Raw genomic sequence first — 20,670 nt, forward strand, 5'->3', positions numbered from 1 at the left:
CATTCTCATCTAATCACCCCTCTCTTCTAAGAGTCAGGTATACTAAATTAAAGTCAGAAAATTATTAATACATTAATTAGGAAACAGTTATTAAGAATTTAAGCATTTAAGAAAAATTATTTGTTCCTTCAGCCTGATAACATTTTAAAAATTTATTGTTATTATTATTGTTCTCAGAATCCCATGAAAGCTCTCTTATCTTTTTTCTCAATTCTCAACCTTGTGTAAATACAAAAAGGATTTTTCATTAGAGTAACAAAGAAGCTTCTAAATGAAAGAAAAAAAAACTTTGTTGTTGTGACTTAGCATCAGAAGCTATTAGTTTTTTTAAATGTGCTTACTACCATTAAGTTTTTATAAAAGATCTCGGTAAATTATAGTTTCTAGTTTAAACAGTTCAAACCACTGTCATGGAAAATACAGCAGCATGGTTTGGCTGGATAAACGGAGAACATGCCCTAATTTACAAATTTACTTTGTGTTAATAGTTTATTTCTAAACCAGAGTTCAGGTTACCTGGAAATTCTTATTGTACATACCAGTTATTTATGAGAACATGTAAGCTGCTCTGATAGCTACTTAGTACACTGTACCATATCATCTTCCAGTGGAACTCTGTGCAGTTACCATGTGAGTACTGAGTAAAGACATGTTCTTCATTCACTGTGTATTTAATGTGATCACTGTTTTATTGTAATTGTCACACCCTCACCAGCATTTCAGGTACATCACTTTGTAACTCTCTTATGTATATTTAATACCCAAGTCTTTGTTTTTAATTATAACTCACATGAATTCCTTACCACAATAGGAATGACAGCTCTTTCCAGCCAGAGAGTTTTCTTTTCTTTTTCTATGTTCTTCACAGCTATACCAATATTAGTGGTGTAGTTGTCTATTTCTAAGAGAATATAGCTTGACATTTCATTATACAAGACTTACTAATGCCTGAGTTTTAGGCATTGATATCTTAAAAATGCTCAATTTGGTGAAGACAGTTGGAGCATCTCTCAATTTAGTGGATGAGAATTTCTCTGACTTTTCTTTAAACTCAGAGTGAGCTTCATTCAGTGAAAAAAAACACAAGTGTTCACGAGGCTAAAATCATGCTGCTATCATTGCTGTGAAACCACAAATTCTAGGGCTCACATAATTTCATCTTTGAACCAGAATGTCATATTATTTCAATGATTAAATAAAAAGAGAAACAAGAGATTTAACTATCATGTCAGAAAAGAATATATATATATATTTTTCTTTTTTGGTAACCATTCCAAGTTTTCTTTTTTGATCTCTCAGCTTTGGTCATAATTACTTCAACAGCAGTACTCCAAATACTCATTTAGGGATGTGTCTACAGTAGAAATTGGGAAACAGCTGACACTTTTTGCTTGTAATTGGCCTGTGAAAGTTCATGTAGTTTTACAAAATGCCCAGATCCAACTAGTATAGAAAAAATCATTACCTTCATATTTATCAACATTTATTAAGCACCAGCAATGTCCAAGGCACCAAAAGGTACTGGGATAATCATTCAAAGAATGAAACAATCCCTACTCTCAAAGTATATTCTAATAACAAGTAACTAGTGGTATACTCCCACATGATTTGAAGCTTTTGACACCATTTAGAAGTCAGCTAGATTTTAGTTTACATCACAAGCATTTCTTAACCTTGGCTATCCCTTGACCATCATCAGATCAATAGAGCAATTCATTTGACCATTGGCAATACCAAATTGATATTTCATCTATAACTAGGAAGATTGGAGGGAAGGGAAAGGGTGGGGTGTGGGGACTATCACCAAGTAGGTCTGCATGATTAATAGTAATTGTTTGCCCTGGAGAAGATGATTGAAGAAAAGCCTGTTCAGTCAATTTTTGTTTGTATGTGCATATTTTCCATCTTTGAATCATAAAGCTGGGAAAGACAAACTGCTAAAGTTTTTCTCTGGAGAAATTCCTAACTAGAAGCCCACAGCTAAAGAACTTGATAAAGATAACGACTCAAAGGATCATTAATTTGTGAAAACTATGAAATCTGGACAGAATCTCCAGTTGTTTTCTCTAATGCAGACACAGCCTTAATTATATATTCAGTTATTTGAAGAAGAATTTTGCATGGTCTCTTTCTTACTAATACTATGGGGTAGAAATTGGATGGCAAATCACTGTGAGCCAAGTTACCTCAGCATAAGTCACCGTAGGAGTGACTTCACAAACCTAGAAATGGCATTGAAGTTAACATTTTTAATTTTGACATGGGGCATCATCATCGACAAAAAAATGGAGCTGCCTTATGATTAAATCCATCATCTTTTATTATTTTAATACCTAAATCTCTAGCATTTTATCATTTTGGCTAGATTTGTGGCCTAATAGACGGCAAAATTTTTCAGTCTCAAAGGTGCCAATTTGTTTTTAGTTCCTCTCATCTGAGCCTAATTTCATCTTGTGTTTGGTTTCCTTTGAAAACATGCAAGTTCCCTGAAATTGTCCTGAGAATGCTCCATGCAGCTCTCCCCATATCCCTCCATATTTCTGATAAAGCAAGGTATTTTGTGAAAAAAAGTCTGGGTCAGGTTGAAAATACACAGAAAATAGAAAATGTGCTTCTTTGAAGAGGAAACACTTGTATGACTTGAAAGAGTGGGGAAGAAAGAGCAAGACTTTTCATCTTTTGGGTGGAAATTTGGTATAGTTCATTCTGCTTAAAATTTGTTGTTCTTTGGTTACAGGAGGAACAAGTAGATCCACCCTCTGCTTCCTTCTGTATCTCCACCCCATCTGTTGCTCATCTCATAAGTATGTTGGCAAAGCTTTCTCTCAGAAACATATGTAAGGAAATGATAACAAAAGTAAAAGAAAGTTTGAAAGTTATTTTAGAAAGGATAGAGGCATGTGATTTTTTTCAGTCCTGAATGCTACAAGAGTGTCAGGTATGATAAATTTTAACTGTGTGCATGAAGATGTCAGTGCATAAAGTGGGCGGGGGGGGGGGGGGAAGAACTCCCCTCTCCTCCAATAGCTGGTTGGTATTTTTATGGTCAAAGAATGAGGTAAAGTTGTTTTATAGTTTATGTTATGTAGTAGAAAACTTGATTTTTCAACCATGACCAGCATGATAAAAAAGTGTCCTAGAAAGTTTTGAATCACACTTCTGAGTAGTTTTAACTTTAATGTATATAATCTCTTATTTTTATGTTTTAATATTTTTGTGAACTGGTGTAAAATATATATATGCTGAGAAGCACATGTATTTTTTTGTAAATAATTTTGTGGCTTATTCTTTGCCCCATATATAAATATTTAGATTACCACTTTCTTCCAACCTTGTATAAGGCTGATGTGGGGTTCTGGTTTTGGTTTGGAGGAGGGGTTTTTCTACTGTAATGGGAAAATCCAGATTGAGATGTCTTGTGGTTTAAATTAAATGTCCCACCGAGTTCAATTCAAATATACAAGTCAAAGAAATAATTCAGGTTAAAACAGAAATCTTTGTGTCTAAGTGTGTTTATTTCTCTAAAAGCTAAAAGATAATGATGGAAGGAATTAAAGTTAGCAAAGGACTTTGGGGCTAGAAAGAAAGAATAACCCAGTAATAAAATGACCCAGTTGAGCATTCTGACGATGACGATGACAATAGCGACTTTGGCTACCTAGCTTTATCCTTAAGCCGAAACACTAGAGTGACTTGAGCCCTACTGGAATTTTAAGGATTTAAGAATTCAATAACTCTCCCGAAGAGTCTTCTAGCATGGTATGTCTACCAGTCTTGGAATTTTCTAGTTGATTAAATGTTTTGGAATGCTATCTTCCAACTGCTCCAAGGAGGACCTTTTTAGAAATTTTGTCAGTCTAAGTCTCTGGAGTATTCCCCAGAAGAGCTCATAACCTAATGAGGGATATGGTCTTGTAATGAGTTATTTAGGGTCCCAACTCAAACTTCCCAAAACCTAGTTGGTAAATGTTCTTAATCTATGCCCTTGTGGCAAAATGCTTTGTACAAAATTTTTATATATGATCTTGTTTTCTTATGCTAAATATACAAATATTGTCTTGTTATTCAATGGCCATCCCTGTAACTATTTTCTTAGAGTATTAACATAGCAACACAATGGCCTATTCAAAGTGCCTCTTATGTCATAGAGGTTGAGAGGTGCGCTGCTGCACTAAATGGTCTCTCTCAGACAATTTAATCCACAGTGCTCTATAAAGGTCTCCATTTCCCTTGTTTACTATTTCTATTCTATAATCCTTTAAAAAAATCAGATAAACAATCTTGTTATAAGTGATAAGACCTCCATATATCTTCAACTATTTTCAGGATCATCATATCAAAAGGGATTAAATTTAAGAGATCATTGAATCAAGTGTTAGATGAGCTCTCCGAAGTCATTGTCATTTTTAAGAACAACGGCTGAGAAAGTTTTTTATTATGTGCCTGACCTTCATTCAGTGCTTTACAAGTATCTAATTTGAGCCTCAGGATAACCCTGGGAGGGAAGTGCTATTGCCTCCATTTTACAGATGGGGAAACTGAGACAAACAGAAGTTAAGCCCAGGGTAACAAAGCTAGATTTGAGCCCAGATTTGAACTCCAGTCTCTCTGACTCAGAGGCCCAGTGTTTTAATCACTGTCATCCAGCTGTCTGTTCCATTTTAAAAGATGAAGCAACACACCCAGGAAAGTCTTGTACTTGTCCAAGTAGTCCCAACAAGTAGAAGATTTAAGGCAGGATGTGAACCCAAGTTCACTGACCTGAGAGTTGGCATTTTCCCAACTACACTGACACATTCTGCTGAGGACCCAGAGGTAAATCTAGAAAAAATGGGTAGACATTGCAAGGTGGCAAATTTGGGTTTCAGATAAAGAAAATCACCCAGCCATTGGAGAGCTCTAGAAGAGGACTGCTTCCTGAGAATATGGCTATGATTACACATTACTGGAAATCTGAAGGCAAATGCACTATTTTAGGTACTGTGGAGATAGGATTCATGTTTTATACAACATTGGACAACATGAGCTCCAAAGTCTTGATATCCCTAATCAAAGGTAATCCATTGCTCCTTAGAACGTTCATAACTTCTATTTTTTTCTCACCATCTATATTCTAATTTGTATTCCAATTTGTGGATTAGTATACTATTAAGTTATAAATAAAAGCTTCTTTTCATAATGTATAATTTGAATCTGTCTTCCTGATGCTGAGGCTACTGATCTCTAACCATAATATTAGTCATCTCTTTTGTATCTGTTCCTCATAGTGAAAAGACTATTCTCAGAATTCTGAATCCATGGTGAACCAAGTAGATTAAGCCTCATGGAACTGAAGATTGTTCACTTTTGAGAGTTAAAGTCAATAAATTGTCAAAACATTCATTCAATTCAATAATTATTATCTACTCTGTGTAAAGACAGATTCAAATTATACCTCTGACTGTTATTGTGGACTCTGGACAAGTCCTGTCACTTCTCAGTGTCCCTTGGCAATTAAGAGTGGCTGATCTCCAGTGTTACTGGAAATTCCTTGCCAGGAGTTGCTGACACAGATGAAATCATAGATGTCTCAAAAAACTCATGGAGGTCAGGGAAAACTTGTTTTCACAGAAGAAAGATTTTTCTCATGGGAGCATTTCTGAAGTACTTACCAAGACCCAGATAGTGTTTGTTTGAAAAACACAATCTCTCATTTGATACATGGAATATTAAAGATCAGGAAAAAAGCCTGCCTATGCACTGGGTTAATCATCAATGGAATATTCATGGAAGGATGGAAGCAAGATTTGAAAAAAGGTGTGAATCAATTGAGATCTGTACCAATGAAGGCAGTTCACACCAGGATCACAAATTCATTAAAGTATAGCTATTTGGGGGAGGGGGGTTGCAAGGCAATGGTGTTAAGTGACTTGCTCAAGTATTTAACTGTCTAAGGCTGGATTTGAACTGAGGCCCTCCTGACTCCAGGGCCAGTGCCAACCTCACTTAATTTTACTCATACTATACATCTCTTCAAGTTTCTCATGCAATATTTTTACATCTTTAGTCACTACCTTTCTGAGACCCAGATTTATTACACCTGTAGATTTGCCTGATATATACTAGTCAAAATCAAGAATGGGGAAAAGAAAATCATATTGGACTGGCTTGATTCATTTTTGTTTTTTAGATTTTTCAAGGCAGTGGGGTTAAGTGGCTTCTCCAAGGCCACACAGCTAGGTAATTATTAAGTGTCTGAGGTTGGATTTGAACCCAGGTACTCCTGACTCCAAGGCTGGTGCTCTATTCACTGCACCACCTAGCCACCCCTACCACCTAGCCACCCTGCTTGATTCTCTCTTAATGAAATTAGTCCAGAACACTAGAATCTTAAGGGATCACAAACTATTCCTTTACTAATGCATTCTAAAATTTGGCAAGAATTGATGTCAAGCTCATAGGATTGCGATTTGAAAAATCTGCCTTGTTGCTCTTTCTGAATTTTGCTTATATTTCTCCATAATTCAAATTTCACTGCCAGTGGCTCAACATATCCATCTTTACCAGGTGACCTAAATTCAGAGGGTTTAACCAACCTCTCACTTGACTCCAATTAATTCACCAAGCCAGAAGTATTTTGTAAGCCCTGATTAGTGTAAGGCATGCTACTAAATGCCAAGGTTGCTAGACTTCAAGGTATTTACATCCTGCTGAGGAAATAGCATGCATATCTACACAAAAATGTATACAAAATATTTTCAAGGCAATTTTTGCTAATGGGAAAACACCAGCTGGTGTGGAATTAAGAAAGTCTTCTTGGAGGAGGTAGCCAGGTACTGTGAGAATGACTGGGTTTACATAACCCCTGTTAATCAATTATTGTATCCTTTCTGGTGTGAAGAGTATTTTTCCTTCAATTGAGTGCACATGTATTAAATATCGATCATGTGAAAGGCACTTTGCCAAGTCTTATTATATGCCCTTGAGAGCATATGCTATCAAGAATATACAATATATTTATCTAGATAAATTGTAGAGACATACAAAATAGCTAAGGTATATAAAATCATTTTCAAGGGAAGCATGCAATGAAGGTGGGGGGCAGGGTGGTGGTGGATCACAAAAGACCTTATCTCTGAGCTGGGCTCTGGAGGAAAATTGGAATTCTAAGAGATCTTGAGAGAAAATGAGGAATAGAAGTTGGGCAGTTCTGTAGAATATGAAAACCTGTGGCCTCATTAGCATCATGATCTATTCCATAATCTTTCAACTTCTAGTCACCAGCAAATGTGATAAACAGGTAATGTTTGACCTTCTTTCTAGAGGACCATTACACCAGGGAGGTGATGCCATTATAAACATGTGAATTGAATTTGAGTTTTAGGGGATGCTGTGCTAAGTCACCAGTCTCACTTTCTCCTCCAGGCCATCTGGGTCCAGGGGCGAGATATGAATCAGGATGACTGAAGAGGGCCCTAGATGTGAAACAGTGGGGCTTTAGTGACTTGCCCAAGGTCACACAGCTGGTTAGTATAACGTATCTGAGGTTGGATTCCACTCCTGTCCTGAATTCAAGGCCAGTGCTCTCTCTACTACACCACCTAGCTGCCCTGCAATGCACCTTAGTTACAACCCTATTTCTCATGGATTGAGATACTCTGAGTATAAAACTAAATATCAGATATTTAAGTTCCTTTGATAAAAAATGTCTTGAAGCAATTAAGGATTCCCTTTTATAATTAAGATAAAATTTTAGGAAAATGACAAGACAAAAAAAATTCATGGAAAGCATTGTCATGAGAGGTCTAACAGAGTGGGAAGAGATACTTGATATAAATTTAACCATGCTCAAAAAAAAAGACTACTGGCCTGTACTCTGAGCAGAAATCAAAAAGTACATGGAAACTTTTCAAAATTAATTTTCCTTTAAGCACTGTAAAGAGATGAAATTACAATTTCACTTATTCAAGAAAATGATCAAAGGATGGTAGCAATTTGGAATTTGTATTATGTATTTATAGATATGTGTATTTGTGTAGATTTGTATGTGTATGTATGTGATACACAGAGTCTGTGATGGTAAAACATACAAGTTCTACCCAGTACAGGACTTGACACATAGCAAATATTTATGAAATGTTTATTCATTGTTTGGTCAAACTCTTAATTCAAAAGAGGCAACATGGTGCAGAAAGGAAAGAACAATGTATTTAAAGTTGGTAGATATGGTTTAATATTCATTCATCTATTTCTGTAGCCTTTTGCAAGTCACTTCACCTTTCAACTTCATTTTCTCTGTCTGTTTAAAGTAAATTGAACTTGATGACCTACAAGGTCATCTAAGTTCCAGTTTTAAATCTATGAATTTTGAGCCTATGAGTCTAGCCCCCCCCCCATTTTCTTTGAACCAATCCAAATGTGAAGCTTTTTTCCATCTCTCTGACTCACTGATTTCAGTATTGAAGTTATACTGCTAATTTGCACCTATAGGGAGCAAGAGAGTAAGTGGTGCTAGGGATTCAAAGAAAGTCAAAAGCAATCCCTGCTTACAAAAAAACTAACAATATATTGGGGGGGGGTGTAGAAAACATTAAAGCAACTATGTAGGAAACAAGATAAAGCATGATGAAGCCTGGGAAAGACTTTTCACAGAAGATGAATTTTTAGCTAGGACATGAATAAAACCAGGGAAACCACAAAGCAGAGGTGAGGAAGGAAAGAAGTCTAGCCAAGAGAGATAAGCCAGAGATAGCAATTTCTCTTTAATGTATTTTCCAATGAAAAATTCCTATCAATGAGAATCATTTGTATTCATCCTCTACTACTTGCACTTCTATTTTCTTATCTTCCTAAAATCTAACTTGGTGGATGAGTTCCTGGAGCATCCAAATTAGTCTCTTTAGACCAGTATTGCCAAACTCAAATAGAAATAGTGCCACTAAACTAAGGATCCCTACTTAGTTTTGAAATGTAGTATTATTGATGTATTGTTGTATTTTATTTTATTAAATATTTCCCATTACATTTAATCTAGTCCAGCCCCACTTGGGAGTGTTGTGGGCCCAAACACCTGATAAGGTGTTTGACACATCTCTTACTTAGAATATACCCTGTTAGTCACCCAGATTTGGAGTTTGAACTTGAGGGGCAGGAGTGCCCTAGTTTGAATTCTGCCTTGCTTTTCTTAACTCCATGAACCTGGGTAAGTCATCTAACTTCTCAACCTCAGTTTTTTCATCTGTAAAATATAGATAATAATGGCATCAACCCCACAGGCTGTTTTAAGGATCAAATGAATTAACATATAAACTGTTTTGCCAACATTAATGTGTTATACAAATGCTAGCTATTACTATTTCTTTATCAAAATTGTACCTATTCTCTAAATTTCAGCCTTTATAGCTTCTAAACTCTTTATTTGAATTTTAGTTCATTATCTTAATTACTTCTCTTGGAACCTTTGAGAGCTATTTTTTGGGGGAAAATGTCAAGAAATTCAGATACTTGTGTTTTTGTATGGAGACATTTATTCCTGATTCTTTTCTTCTTTTCTGTGACGTACTGGGTTTTTCTACATCTTTTCTTCTCCTTGTATTGTAACTACTCCTCTCTGTGGTTTCTGGCATTCCCCTCCCATCTCACTTTATCTCACTTTTCAATTTGAAATATCTCTCAGATTATTAATGTATATCTTTGCCAGTCCTCATTAGGTGCAATCTATCCCTTGCCAAGGAAGAGTCAAATCTTTATATCATGGTCTAGAGGACTAAATTCTACTCAGATATATCTTTAACTATCTACTTCTCAAACCAACCCTTTCCTTTAAAGCCCCTATTCTCAAAGTGCAATAGTGACACACCAATGCATCCAGGGTCTTTGGTTTTCCCTCCAAGTTCTCTATATTTCTTTATAGTCACTTTTGACTGTATCACTTGGCTACATTTACTCCTATGTGACACTTGGGCAAGTTGCAAGCTCTCTAAGGTTATTTCCTCATCAGTAAACTGATGATGCTGGACTAAATGATCTCTGAGGTTCTTCTAGCTCTAAATCTATGATCTTTTTTCCTAAGGCACTGCTCTGCTATAACAGAGGCTGGTGACTTTTTCTCATCCTAGTTCTTTTACATTCTGTTATTGTTTGCTTAGGTTCAATTCAGAGAATCTGACCTTCAAATATAAAAAGCAAGTACCCTTTCCTCACAGCGACTTTTCATACCATATTGAGTCAGCATGGAGGACAAGAAGTCAAGGGGTGTCCTGGCATGATCTGAAGGGGAGGAGGGAAGGGAAAGGAAGTGAGGGTCATTTCATCCTACTTACTAGGAAGCAGAATATCCCCAGTCTTTCACGAACTGTCCTGGAATGTCTAGGCATTTCCCCTAACCTTGTATAGGAATTGAGTGTATTTGATGGATTAATCTTATTGGAAAAATGAATGTGAGACTTCCTTTGGTTAACACATTTACAATTTTGAAGGTTTTCTATTGGAGGTTTTGGACAACATTCAGGAGTCTTGAAAGTCTTTTTATTTTTATTAGGCTCATTTCTGGCAAAATTTGAACTGAGTTATAGAATTCACTGCTGAGAAAGTGTTAAATGCTTTGTTGCCTTGTGTGTGTGGAAACATTTCTCCAAATGCAACCTGTGACCTTCATTGTCACCACCAACTAATACCTGGTTTCTCCCTTAAAGTTGCACTTTGGTCATTTCAATCACTCCTATTGGATCATCATGCAAGTAAGGGAAAAATACAATTTCTATGAACATTCTGTGAGATCCATCCTCTCCCAGTAAAAGTTGTTTCCTGGAGGCATTTCCCCACTTTTACCCCTTTCTCAAACTGTTCAAGCTGAACTCAGCAGAGGAATTTTGTGTTCTAGCAGGATTGTGGGGTGCATTGTGAATTTAATGTAAAAGTGTGTGTGTGTGGACATGTGTGGGAGAGGGACATTGATTTTGATTTTAATCCATCTATAACATCCTTTCTTTGATGAAAGCAGACAAAAAGGCTTTCTTTTTAGCATTAAATTTTTAATGCTCCATTTTTGAGTGATGTTGGCAATTTGTGAAAGTAATAGGTTTTATTTAGAACCCCCAGATATGCCTTCAGTCAGGAAAGCCCAGAAGCTACATTACTGGTGAGGCAGTGGAACACTAGCTGTGCTCCTTTCTTAAATTTACTTATTTGACTTAATTTTGAGCTTAGTCTGATCTTGACAGGGGCCTATAAGTCATGCTCTATCATCTACATCATCAACAGAGAGCAATTTGTTAAATATATGGGTGCCAAACCTGGGGAAAATATTTCCTCAGTAAGGAAAAAAAAGCATGATGATATTTTCCCCTCTTCTTCATGATGGTTAGATAGTAAGAGAATAGTCTTGACCTAATCCAACCCTATTCTAGTCCTGACTATAAATGAGTCAAAATAAGCTAGCTTCTGAATAGAAAATTTATTCTATGTTCTTAAAGATTTGATCTCCTAAACACAAATAAAATACTTACAATAGTAAGGGGGGAAACCAAGAGATTCTTTGTCACTGAAGACATATAGGACAAACACAAGAGAGAAAATGGCATAGGGTATATAAAGTACTATCAGGAAGACCTGGTTTCAAATTATTTAGTAGCAGAATAACCCTGGGTAGTTCAATTGATCCTGTGTACCTCATTGTTTTTGAGTCATTTTTTCATTTGTGTCTGACCCTTCATGACCCTTTTTTGGGTTTACTTGGCAAAAATACTGGAGTGGTTTGCCATTTCCTTTTCCAGATCATTTACAGATGAGGAAACTGAGACAAATGGGTTAAGTGGCTTTCCCAAGGTCACACAAATATTAATTATCTGAGACCAAATTTGAACTCGGCTCTTCCTGACTTCAGGTCTGAAGTTCTATCTATTGAGCCACCTAGCTGCTCTATCAATAGGATAATCCCTATAGCACTAATCTCACAAAATTGTGAGCATCAAATATATGCAAAGTTATTTTCCATCTTTAAAGTATGATATGAACGTCCTTTGCTGTTGTTATAAAGAAAATATTAAGTACTAAGTAACTTACGTAGCCCTATAAGGAGCTAATAATGTCAGCAATCAGTCTCTATTAAAGTACTGAGAGGAGTAGGGATGATTCGAAATATGATCATTTTTGAAAAACCCTTTATATTTTCCCAAAAACCATCTAGTCCAATCCTGGTCCTCTCCAACCCCAAATATCCAACACTGACAAATGGCCATCCACCCTTTCTGCTTATAGAGCCCCAAGGAGATAGAAATTACACACTCAAAGGACAGTCTGCCTTGCTTCGGAAGAGCTCTCATCATTAGGAAGCTTTTCCTTAGAGCAAAGCCTTTGCTTCACTTTACCTAATTCCTAGTTCTGTTGTCTAAGGCTAAATCCTGCTGAACTTAGAGTTACAAGATATTGATTTGAATCCTAGCCTCTGCCACTTACTCTTTGTGTAAACTAAGACAAGTCACTTAACCTTTTTGGATCTCAGTTTTCTTTTTGGGTTTTAAAAAAAGTAGTTTAGATAAACATTCGTCCTTGCAATTATCTATAATCCTGTGAATTCTGATTACTCTTCTTAATTATATTAAATGTTAAGACATGTATGTCTAGGGTTTCTCCATCAAAAGAAAGAGAAACACTTTTACTCAGTTTACATTATGAATTACACATGGGATAGGTAGTCTATTCCTGCACAGAAATGCATATTAGACATAGAAGAATCACAGTTTGAATTAACAGGAATAACAAAATGAACAAGATTCAATAACAACTTGCAACTATGGTTCCAATTATGTCTATGTATATGTATATAATACACACATGTGTGTATGCATATATAATTTTATTTGATCTGTACAATAACCTTACAGAAGAGGAAATTGAAGTTGAAAGAGGTTGAAGTGACTTCTCCAGGATCACACAACACAAAAAAAGAAAGGATTCAAACACAGATCTTCCATACTCAAAGTACACTTTACTATACCTCCTAACAAGCTACCAGTAGCCATATTACCTCTAACAAGTCATTTCATATGTCTGAATTTTAGTTTTCTCCAATGAAAAAGGAGACTCAAAATGCTCTCTCCCTTAGCTCATGGATGGAATTAAAGACAGTAAACACATACACCATTTTAAGAGCAGCAAAATGCTTAAAATGTGTTCTTATCAGAAATATTTCTTCAGTGGGTTAACATGAATTAATTTTATTTTCCTATAAAAATAGGACTTCTTTAATGTGACACATAAAATTACAAAAATAATAATTTGTAAGAAGGTTGTGAAGGCTGGAAAGAATCTGGAAAAATCAAGCTTTTCCCAGATTTCCTGGAGATAAAATAGTTCTCTTAACAATAAATTCTTCCCACAAAGCTTTTATTCTTCTATCCTGTTCACAAATACCCAAGTGCTGAAGTCAGCTTTTCTTCTCTTCTTTAGAGTTGCCTCAACCAAAGGACTGAGAAAGAAAATGGAGTTGGCTTTTCCAAGAAATGACCCTAGGAGGAGATAATAATGATAGCAATTCCAACAAAAATATTGTTAATTTATTATTAAAATAATCATATGACAATAACAACAAACAGCATTTATATGAATCTTTAATATTTTCTATGCTATCTAGTAATTTTAATAGGAATGGGTGCTGCATTTTGTCAAAGGCTTTTTCAGCATCTATTGAGATAATCATATTGAGTAGAATATTCCCAATTAAACCTTCTTAGGATTAATATTCCTATTGAAGTCCTCTCAAGGTTAAGAAATATTAAAAGGGGGGGGAAACTAAGTGGTGCAGTGGATAGAGCATTCAGCCCTAGAGTCAGGAGGACCTGAGTTCAAATCTGGCCTCAGATACTTAATAATTACCTAGCTGTGTGACCTTGGGCAAGTTACTTAATCCCATTGCAAAATACAAAATACAAAATCTAAAAAACAAAAAAATATATTAAAAAATTATTCTTAGAAGAAAGACCCTGCATTCCAAATAAGACTTATAATGCTACTTCTTTTCTCATAAGGATATTTCTACTAACTGGGAGGATAGTACACTGTTCCTAGACCTTGTGTTCCAAGACAAGTTACATTACTTCAATAAAATAATTATAATCCCGAAGGTTATTCTCGCCATCAGGATGGTGAGGTAAAATTTTATGAAAACCTTTCATTCTTTTCATTGTTGTTGAGGTAGGTTTTCACAAGCAGAATGTAACTCTGAAGACTCACCAATAAGTTGACAGAGAGAGAGAATAGGGAAGAGGAGAGGATCCCGCTAGGCCATATAATCTTGCTTGACTGTCAATTTGGGATAGCTCCTTGATCTTAACTACCTTTGTGAGACTTGGAGACTTCTCTCAAGAAAAGCAAATAAAAACTTTATTTTGCTCATACCAGTCCCTGAAGATTTTGTTCAGTGTGATTTTATCACACACAATATGATTTCTGTTAATTTTATTATTGTTGTGGTCAATTATACTGACTGATAGAACTTTAAGATTTGCAAAATGCTTAACCAATATCAGTCTATTTAACCATCACAATAAATCTGAGAGGTAGATTCTGTTATTATCTATCTTCATTTTATAGTTAATGAAACTGAAGCAAAGAGAGGTTAAGAATCACTTTGATAAAGTATAAATATACCCAAATTGCAAATCAATTTTTTGACTTAAATAAATTTAGAATACTTAGAAAACAACTTGAAGGGGCAGCTTGGTGGTGTAGTGGATTAAGCACCAGCCCTGGAGTCAGGTATACCTGGGTTCAAATCCAGTCTCAGACACTTAATAATTACCTAGCTGTGTGGCCTTGGGCAAGCCACTTAAACCTGTTTGAATTACAAAAAACCTAAAAAACAAAAACCCAACTTGAAGCACTTTTGTAAATTCCACAGGGTTGGGCTGGACCCAAAGCCTCTACTTCTAGCATTCACTTCATGAAAATATTATATATATATATATGTATATATATATATTATATATATATATACACATATATATGTATATATATGTATATATATACATTTATTCATATATTGTAATCTATTTATTTAGTGCTCACAAATCCCCTACAATCAGGAATTGTGTTCCTATCTATTCCAAACTCAGTACTCTTTCTACTCTGACTTGTAATCAGAACATGAAACTCATGTTTGGTTTCATTCACTCAAAACTAATGAGATAAAAATGCTTGAATTTCAAGGGAAAAGATGTCAAAGCTACATAAGCACCCTGTGTATGGTTTGCTCAAAAGATCATCAGGAACATATGACATCAATCTCCCAGGGAGTACAAATTCATTTTTAGCAAGCAAATAAAGATGTCTCAGGATAAGATGTCTTTTCAGACTTAGCAGGATCCCTAAGGTTCTTCTGATCCATTCAATGAGTCTACAGCATCTCTGAGTTTTCATTTTTTGCTAATTCAGAACATACGTGGTGAGAGAGAATTGATTAATTAAATTTGTGCCTGTAACACCAAAGTTGAGAATGTCTATCAGCACTCAGTGATTATTCAACATTTTTCTATCAATAAACTGGGGAGTAGAAAAAGAAATGATGTACTTAGAAACATGGGAAAGCAGAGACTCTCAGAATCAAAATGAATCTCAGAGAAGCATAGTCCAATTCATTTCTTAGCCAGATTCCCATCCCCAACAAATGCTTGTCCAGATTCCACTTTAAGAGTTCAGGTATAAGAACTTACCTTCTGAAATAATATTAATTGGATTTTGTGTATTTGTGTGTGTGTGTGTGTGTCTGTGTGTTTTGAGCCAAAACCTACATTATACATTTCTACTTATCATTCCTTTTTACACTAAAGTCAAGCTAAATAAATTTGATTACTCCTCTCCCATGATAGCCCAACTTTTATGTCCTCCCGACATGTTTTTCCTCTTAAAACTAGCTATCCCCAATTTCAACTGATGAACATACAGCATGGTTTCTGACCCCTTCAACATCATGATCGTTTTCTTCTGGAAGTGCTTCAGTTTGTTAATATCCTTCCTAAAATGTGTTGTCCAAAGCTGAAACAAAACTCTAGAGGTAAGTACTTTGTTGTTGATGAGTTAAGTCCTGGCCAGGTCTTTGTGATCCCATTTGGGGTTTTCTTCACAAAGATACTGCAATGGTTTGCCATTTCCTCTATGCTCATTTTATAAATGAGAAAACTGAGGCAAACAGGTTGGACTGACTTCCTTGGTATCAAGCCCTCCTTACTCACCATCTCATGGTTAGTAAGTGTCTGAGTGTGGATTTGAACTCACAATGAGGAGTCTTCCTGTCTCAAAGTCTAGCTCTATCTATTGTACCACCTGCTGCCTAGTAAATGCTTAGAATGGTTTAAATTTGATTCTTCTGCTCTCTACCAGACTATAGTAATTCTGTCATAAAAGAAAACAAAATTATTCTACCCTAACCTGTTTTGGAGACACTGACCTAAAATTTAAAGAATTCAGTTTCTGTTCCCTTTGAAAACACAAATCACAGTTGCTTCTTCCAGTCCTTAGATGTCTTCCATTTACTACAAATTTTCATATATGAGTGGCAAAAGCTAAGTAATCACATTGCAAATCTTTGAATATCCTAGGTTGTAATTCATTCTGATTTTTTGATATGCACTTATTGAGGGTATCTAAGTGCTCTCTTGGGTTTCAATATAATATGCATAACTTTTGTTTAATCTTTCCCAATTAAAAGGTTGTTCTCTCTGGAAGAGAAAACTGAACTAAAATAAAAATTAAGTAGTCTTAATTTTCTTCATCAATTATCACTTATCTCACTTACTGTGAGTATATTTTCTTTGATATTCCTTATGTTCCTAATATAGGTTTGTTTTGTTTTGTTTCATTTTTGAGCCTGGATCTCAAAGTCTTGCCCTGGTTGGAAGTACAGCAGTCACCCATGGACTCAATCCTACTCTTTTGATCTCTGTTTCCACCCTAGACCTCATTACTCCATCTTAGGCAGCCTACTAACTCCACACTTCCAGGAGCTCACTATATTTGTGTTGATTTGGAGTGAACATCCATTGGCTTTATCCTTACTGCCCCTCAGAACTCTTCTGCCCTGTGATAGTCAAGCATCAACCCCCACCATTCTAGGGATTACAAGCAAGAGCTAACATATCTGGCTCTAACCAAAAGAGGTTTTATGGTTTGTTTGTTTAGGTTTTTTTGGAAGGCAATGGTTTTAATGGACTTGCCCAAGGTCACGCAGCTAGATAATTATTAAATGTTTGAGGCCATATTTGAACTCAGGTCCTCCTGACTCCAGGCCCAGTATTCTGTCTACTGCATCACGTAGCTACCCCTCAAAAGAGTTTTGAAAAATATTTTGTTTTCTTTAAAATTCATTATTATTATTCATATTCTTAACCCTCCTCTTAAATGGCATCTATCTACTCCTTTGTTCATTTTTCTTTACTTTCTCTTGCATTCATCTTTGTTGTATTTTTTTAATCCAAGTTTGTTAATGAGTTTCCTGTGCAGCCACATTAATCTCTTTAGACAACTTCTCCTTTTCTTCCTCACATTATAAAATTTTCATTTTTGAGAGTATGCTTTTCCAATTGAGCCTAATGTCATCTGAAGACTTTTAGGCCAATAGATCTTGTTAATCATCTGTCTTAACTAAACAAACCCTCCCCAAAACTATATTTAGATTTCCCCTTTAAAGGTGATTTCTATCATTTCTACTTCAGCAATCAATTCTTCCTTTATATAATCTGGTCCAGAATTAGTAGTTGAGCTTGTCATTTCCTCTATTTTTTTTAAACAATGAAAGTCTTAATTAATGAAGATGTAAGGGAGAGAAGAAAATGACTTTTTGCTGGGGATACAGCTATTAAAATCATAATGATGAATCTTTTCTAATAGAAGAGAGGGTCCTTACTATTTCACATTAAGTGGAAGCCAGTACCATTTGAATGTCTATTATCAAATAAGAAAATCAATTCCCACAAAAGGGTTCCTCCCAGTTTTTGAGGACTTCAAATTGACTGAGTTCTGAGTTCTGTTTGATAACTAAGCCTAGTAGTGTTTATTAAATTAGGAACCTCACAAAGGCCCATGTCAATCTATCTTTCAAGTATTAAGTTCTCAGTGGGCAAGCCAATTTCTCATTTCCCCCCCTGTCTTCATAAATAAGACATTTAAATGGAGATTTTTAAAGATCACATCACTTCTGAACTTCTGGATCAAGTTTATGCCAGACCGTCAGTGTATAACTTACCCCCCAACCATGCCCCACTCTTCTGTTCTAGAGCCTTGTATTTTAATGTCAGTTGTGTCTGAAGTGAGATTTATCTGGGGAGAGGATGTCCATAATCAGCTCCCTAAAATTATTTCAAGATTCCATTATGAACTTGAAAACTATTTGTATAGGGAGAAAAGCCAGTATGACTTTTTGGTCTATTCAGGAGCTCAGGAGATACCAGCATTGCTTGAAAGTTAGGACCTTGCCCAATGTCAGGCCACTATTGAAGGAACATTTCGTTCCTCCCAGGATAAGCTGATCACTTCTAATATCCTCACCACATTGCTAACTCAATCAGCCTCCTCTCTGCACTGGTTTCGGATAGGAGGACAGGAAGATGGACTTACCTCCTTTCCAGGGGTACCAAACTGTACTTCCAGCTCAATCTATCTGCATCTGCTGTTCCTACCTAGTTCCAGCTCTACAGAACAAGATGCCCTCATGCCAGCCATCCATTGGTGTCCCTCCAACTCCACTTTCCAGCCTGCTTTTTGCGTGTGGCTTCCCCATTGTAGACTGTAGGCTCCTTGAGAGCAGGGACTATCTTTTTATCAGTTTTATTCACACATTTTATCCCCAGCTTTTAACACATAGCAGACACTTTTTTGTTTATTGTTCAATTGTTTTGATTGTGTTTGACTTTTCATGACCTCATTTGGAATTTTCTTGGCAAAAATACTGGAGTGATTTGTCAGTTCTTTCTCCAGCTCATTTTACAGGCCAACAAAGTTGAGTGACTTGCCTAGGTTCACACAGCTAGTAAGTGTCAGAGACTCGATTTGAACTCATGAACGTGAGTCTTCCTAATTCCAAACATAGTCAGCACTCTATCCACTGCATCACCTAGCTACCCTTGTAGACAGTTAATAAATGTTTATCAAATTAAATTGAATTGGATTGGGTGGGATATTGCCATTTCCTGGGGACCTTCTATCCCATTCTCTCCCAATGTTCATTAACATTCTAAGATGTCCAGCTTAAGACTCACAAAGCCTCTCCCCCCTCCTATGCTTCTTAATTGTCTTACTCTTCTTTTGTATTGAAATATATTTGTGGGGAACTTTTTTTTACAGGGAAGTAGTATATTTCCCTTCTGGGAAATGTTGTGGGAAAAGGTGGTTCCTCAGGAGAAATATGTGAATATTTTGTGCTTTGGGGTAGGTCAGAGAAGTTGGAAACAAACACAGGACTAGGCAGAAGTCTTGGAAACTTCTGGAAATTGACTTTCTCCTCAGGTGCAGAAGATTTCAGGGATACCTGTACAAGAAAAATGACTGCTTCTAACATAAGAGAGACCATGTAGATCATGGACAGCATATGCAGACATAGAGGAATTGACATGTTAAAAAAGATGGAAGTAAGACCAGCCAATCATGGATCCTAGATAGCAAGGGTCTGTGTTGAAGGAAACTATTATCTGCACAGAGTCCTGGAGAAAAGCAGCTAATGTTAGATAGGGCTGATGAACCAGCAATGGAAGGATGGAGAGCCTCAGTGGGGAGAAAGATCAACCAAGTATGAAACCATGGAACAGAGAAGCAGAGGAGGGGCCACAAACGAGGGACAATGAAGCCCAGAATCACAATTTTCAGGGATAAACCTGGACCACTACAATGACTCAGGTGGACTTTTCAGGTTTAAGGGGAAAGGTTGACTCTTAACTTCAAGGTATATTGTCTCATGTTATTTTACATAGGCTATCTTTTACTGTCTGTTCTTACAGGGTTTTGTATAAAAAGGAAAGCTGATGATTTATGTGGGTTTATTTTATTTACTGCTACTTGATAAAATTATTGTATCAATTAAATTTTACTTTAGTCTTTGGGATATTCAGTTTCCCCCCAAAATTTACCAAAGGCATATAGAGTATAAGTCTGAAGGGCTGTAGAGGTCTCTCTGAGAAGTGAGAATTGTGATTTTTTTATGGGCTTGGATAGAAATCTGTTTTCTTTTTTCCTGAGGGTTTTCTTGTCTGTCTTCTATGTCTACAAAAGTTCTTTTGTGGAGTAAATAAAACATTTTATGCATTTAAATTTTTTTAAGGCAAAGTACATGCCAAAATGTTGAAGACTTACTTTGGTAAGAAAAATGATCCAGTTTCTGACATCTTCAGTGTTTCCTTGCAGCACAAACCAGAGATTTCAAGACAAATGAGACATCAAAGTTCTCTAGCTTTTTTGGAGTTGGAGAGAGTCAGAGAGATTTTCTAAGTAGTATCCCCAAAACTGTCACTTTGTTTTCATGTCAGGAGATACCTGGACATGAGAGTGACACTGATGTAGTTTGTTGTCATTCAGTAATTTTTCAGTCTTGTCCAACTCTTCGTGATCTCATTTGGTGTTTTCTTGGCAGAGATGCTACAGTGATTTGCCATCTTTTTGTCCAGCTCATTTTATAGCTGAAGAAACTGAGGCAATAGTGACTTGCCC

The 20,670-nt window shown here is 36.1% G+C and overlaps 1 pseudogene; it reads left to right on the forward strand.

The window, feature by feature from the left end:
* Positions 1-4,668: 4,668 nt before the first annotated feature.
* Positions 4,669-20,670, forward strand: part of LOC141522931 (ankyrin repeat domain-containing protein 26-like) — a 37,517-nt pseudogene continuing 21,515 nt past the window's right edge.

This window comes from Macrotis lagotis, chromosome 4 (assembly GCF_037893015.1).
Source record: "Macrotis lagotis isolate mMagLag1 chromosome 4, bilby.v1.9.chrom.fasta, whole genome shotgun sequence".
NCBI lineage: Eukaryota > Metazoa > Chordata > Mammalia > Peramelemorphia > Peramelidae > Macrotis > Macrotis lagotis.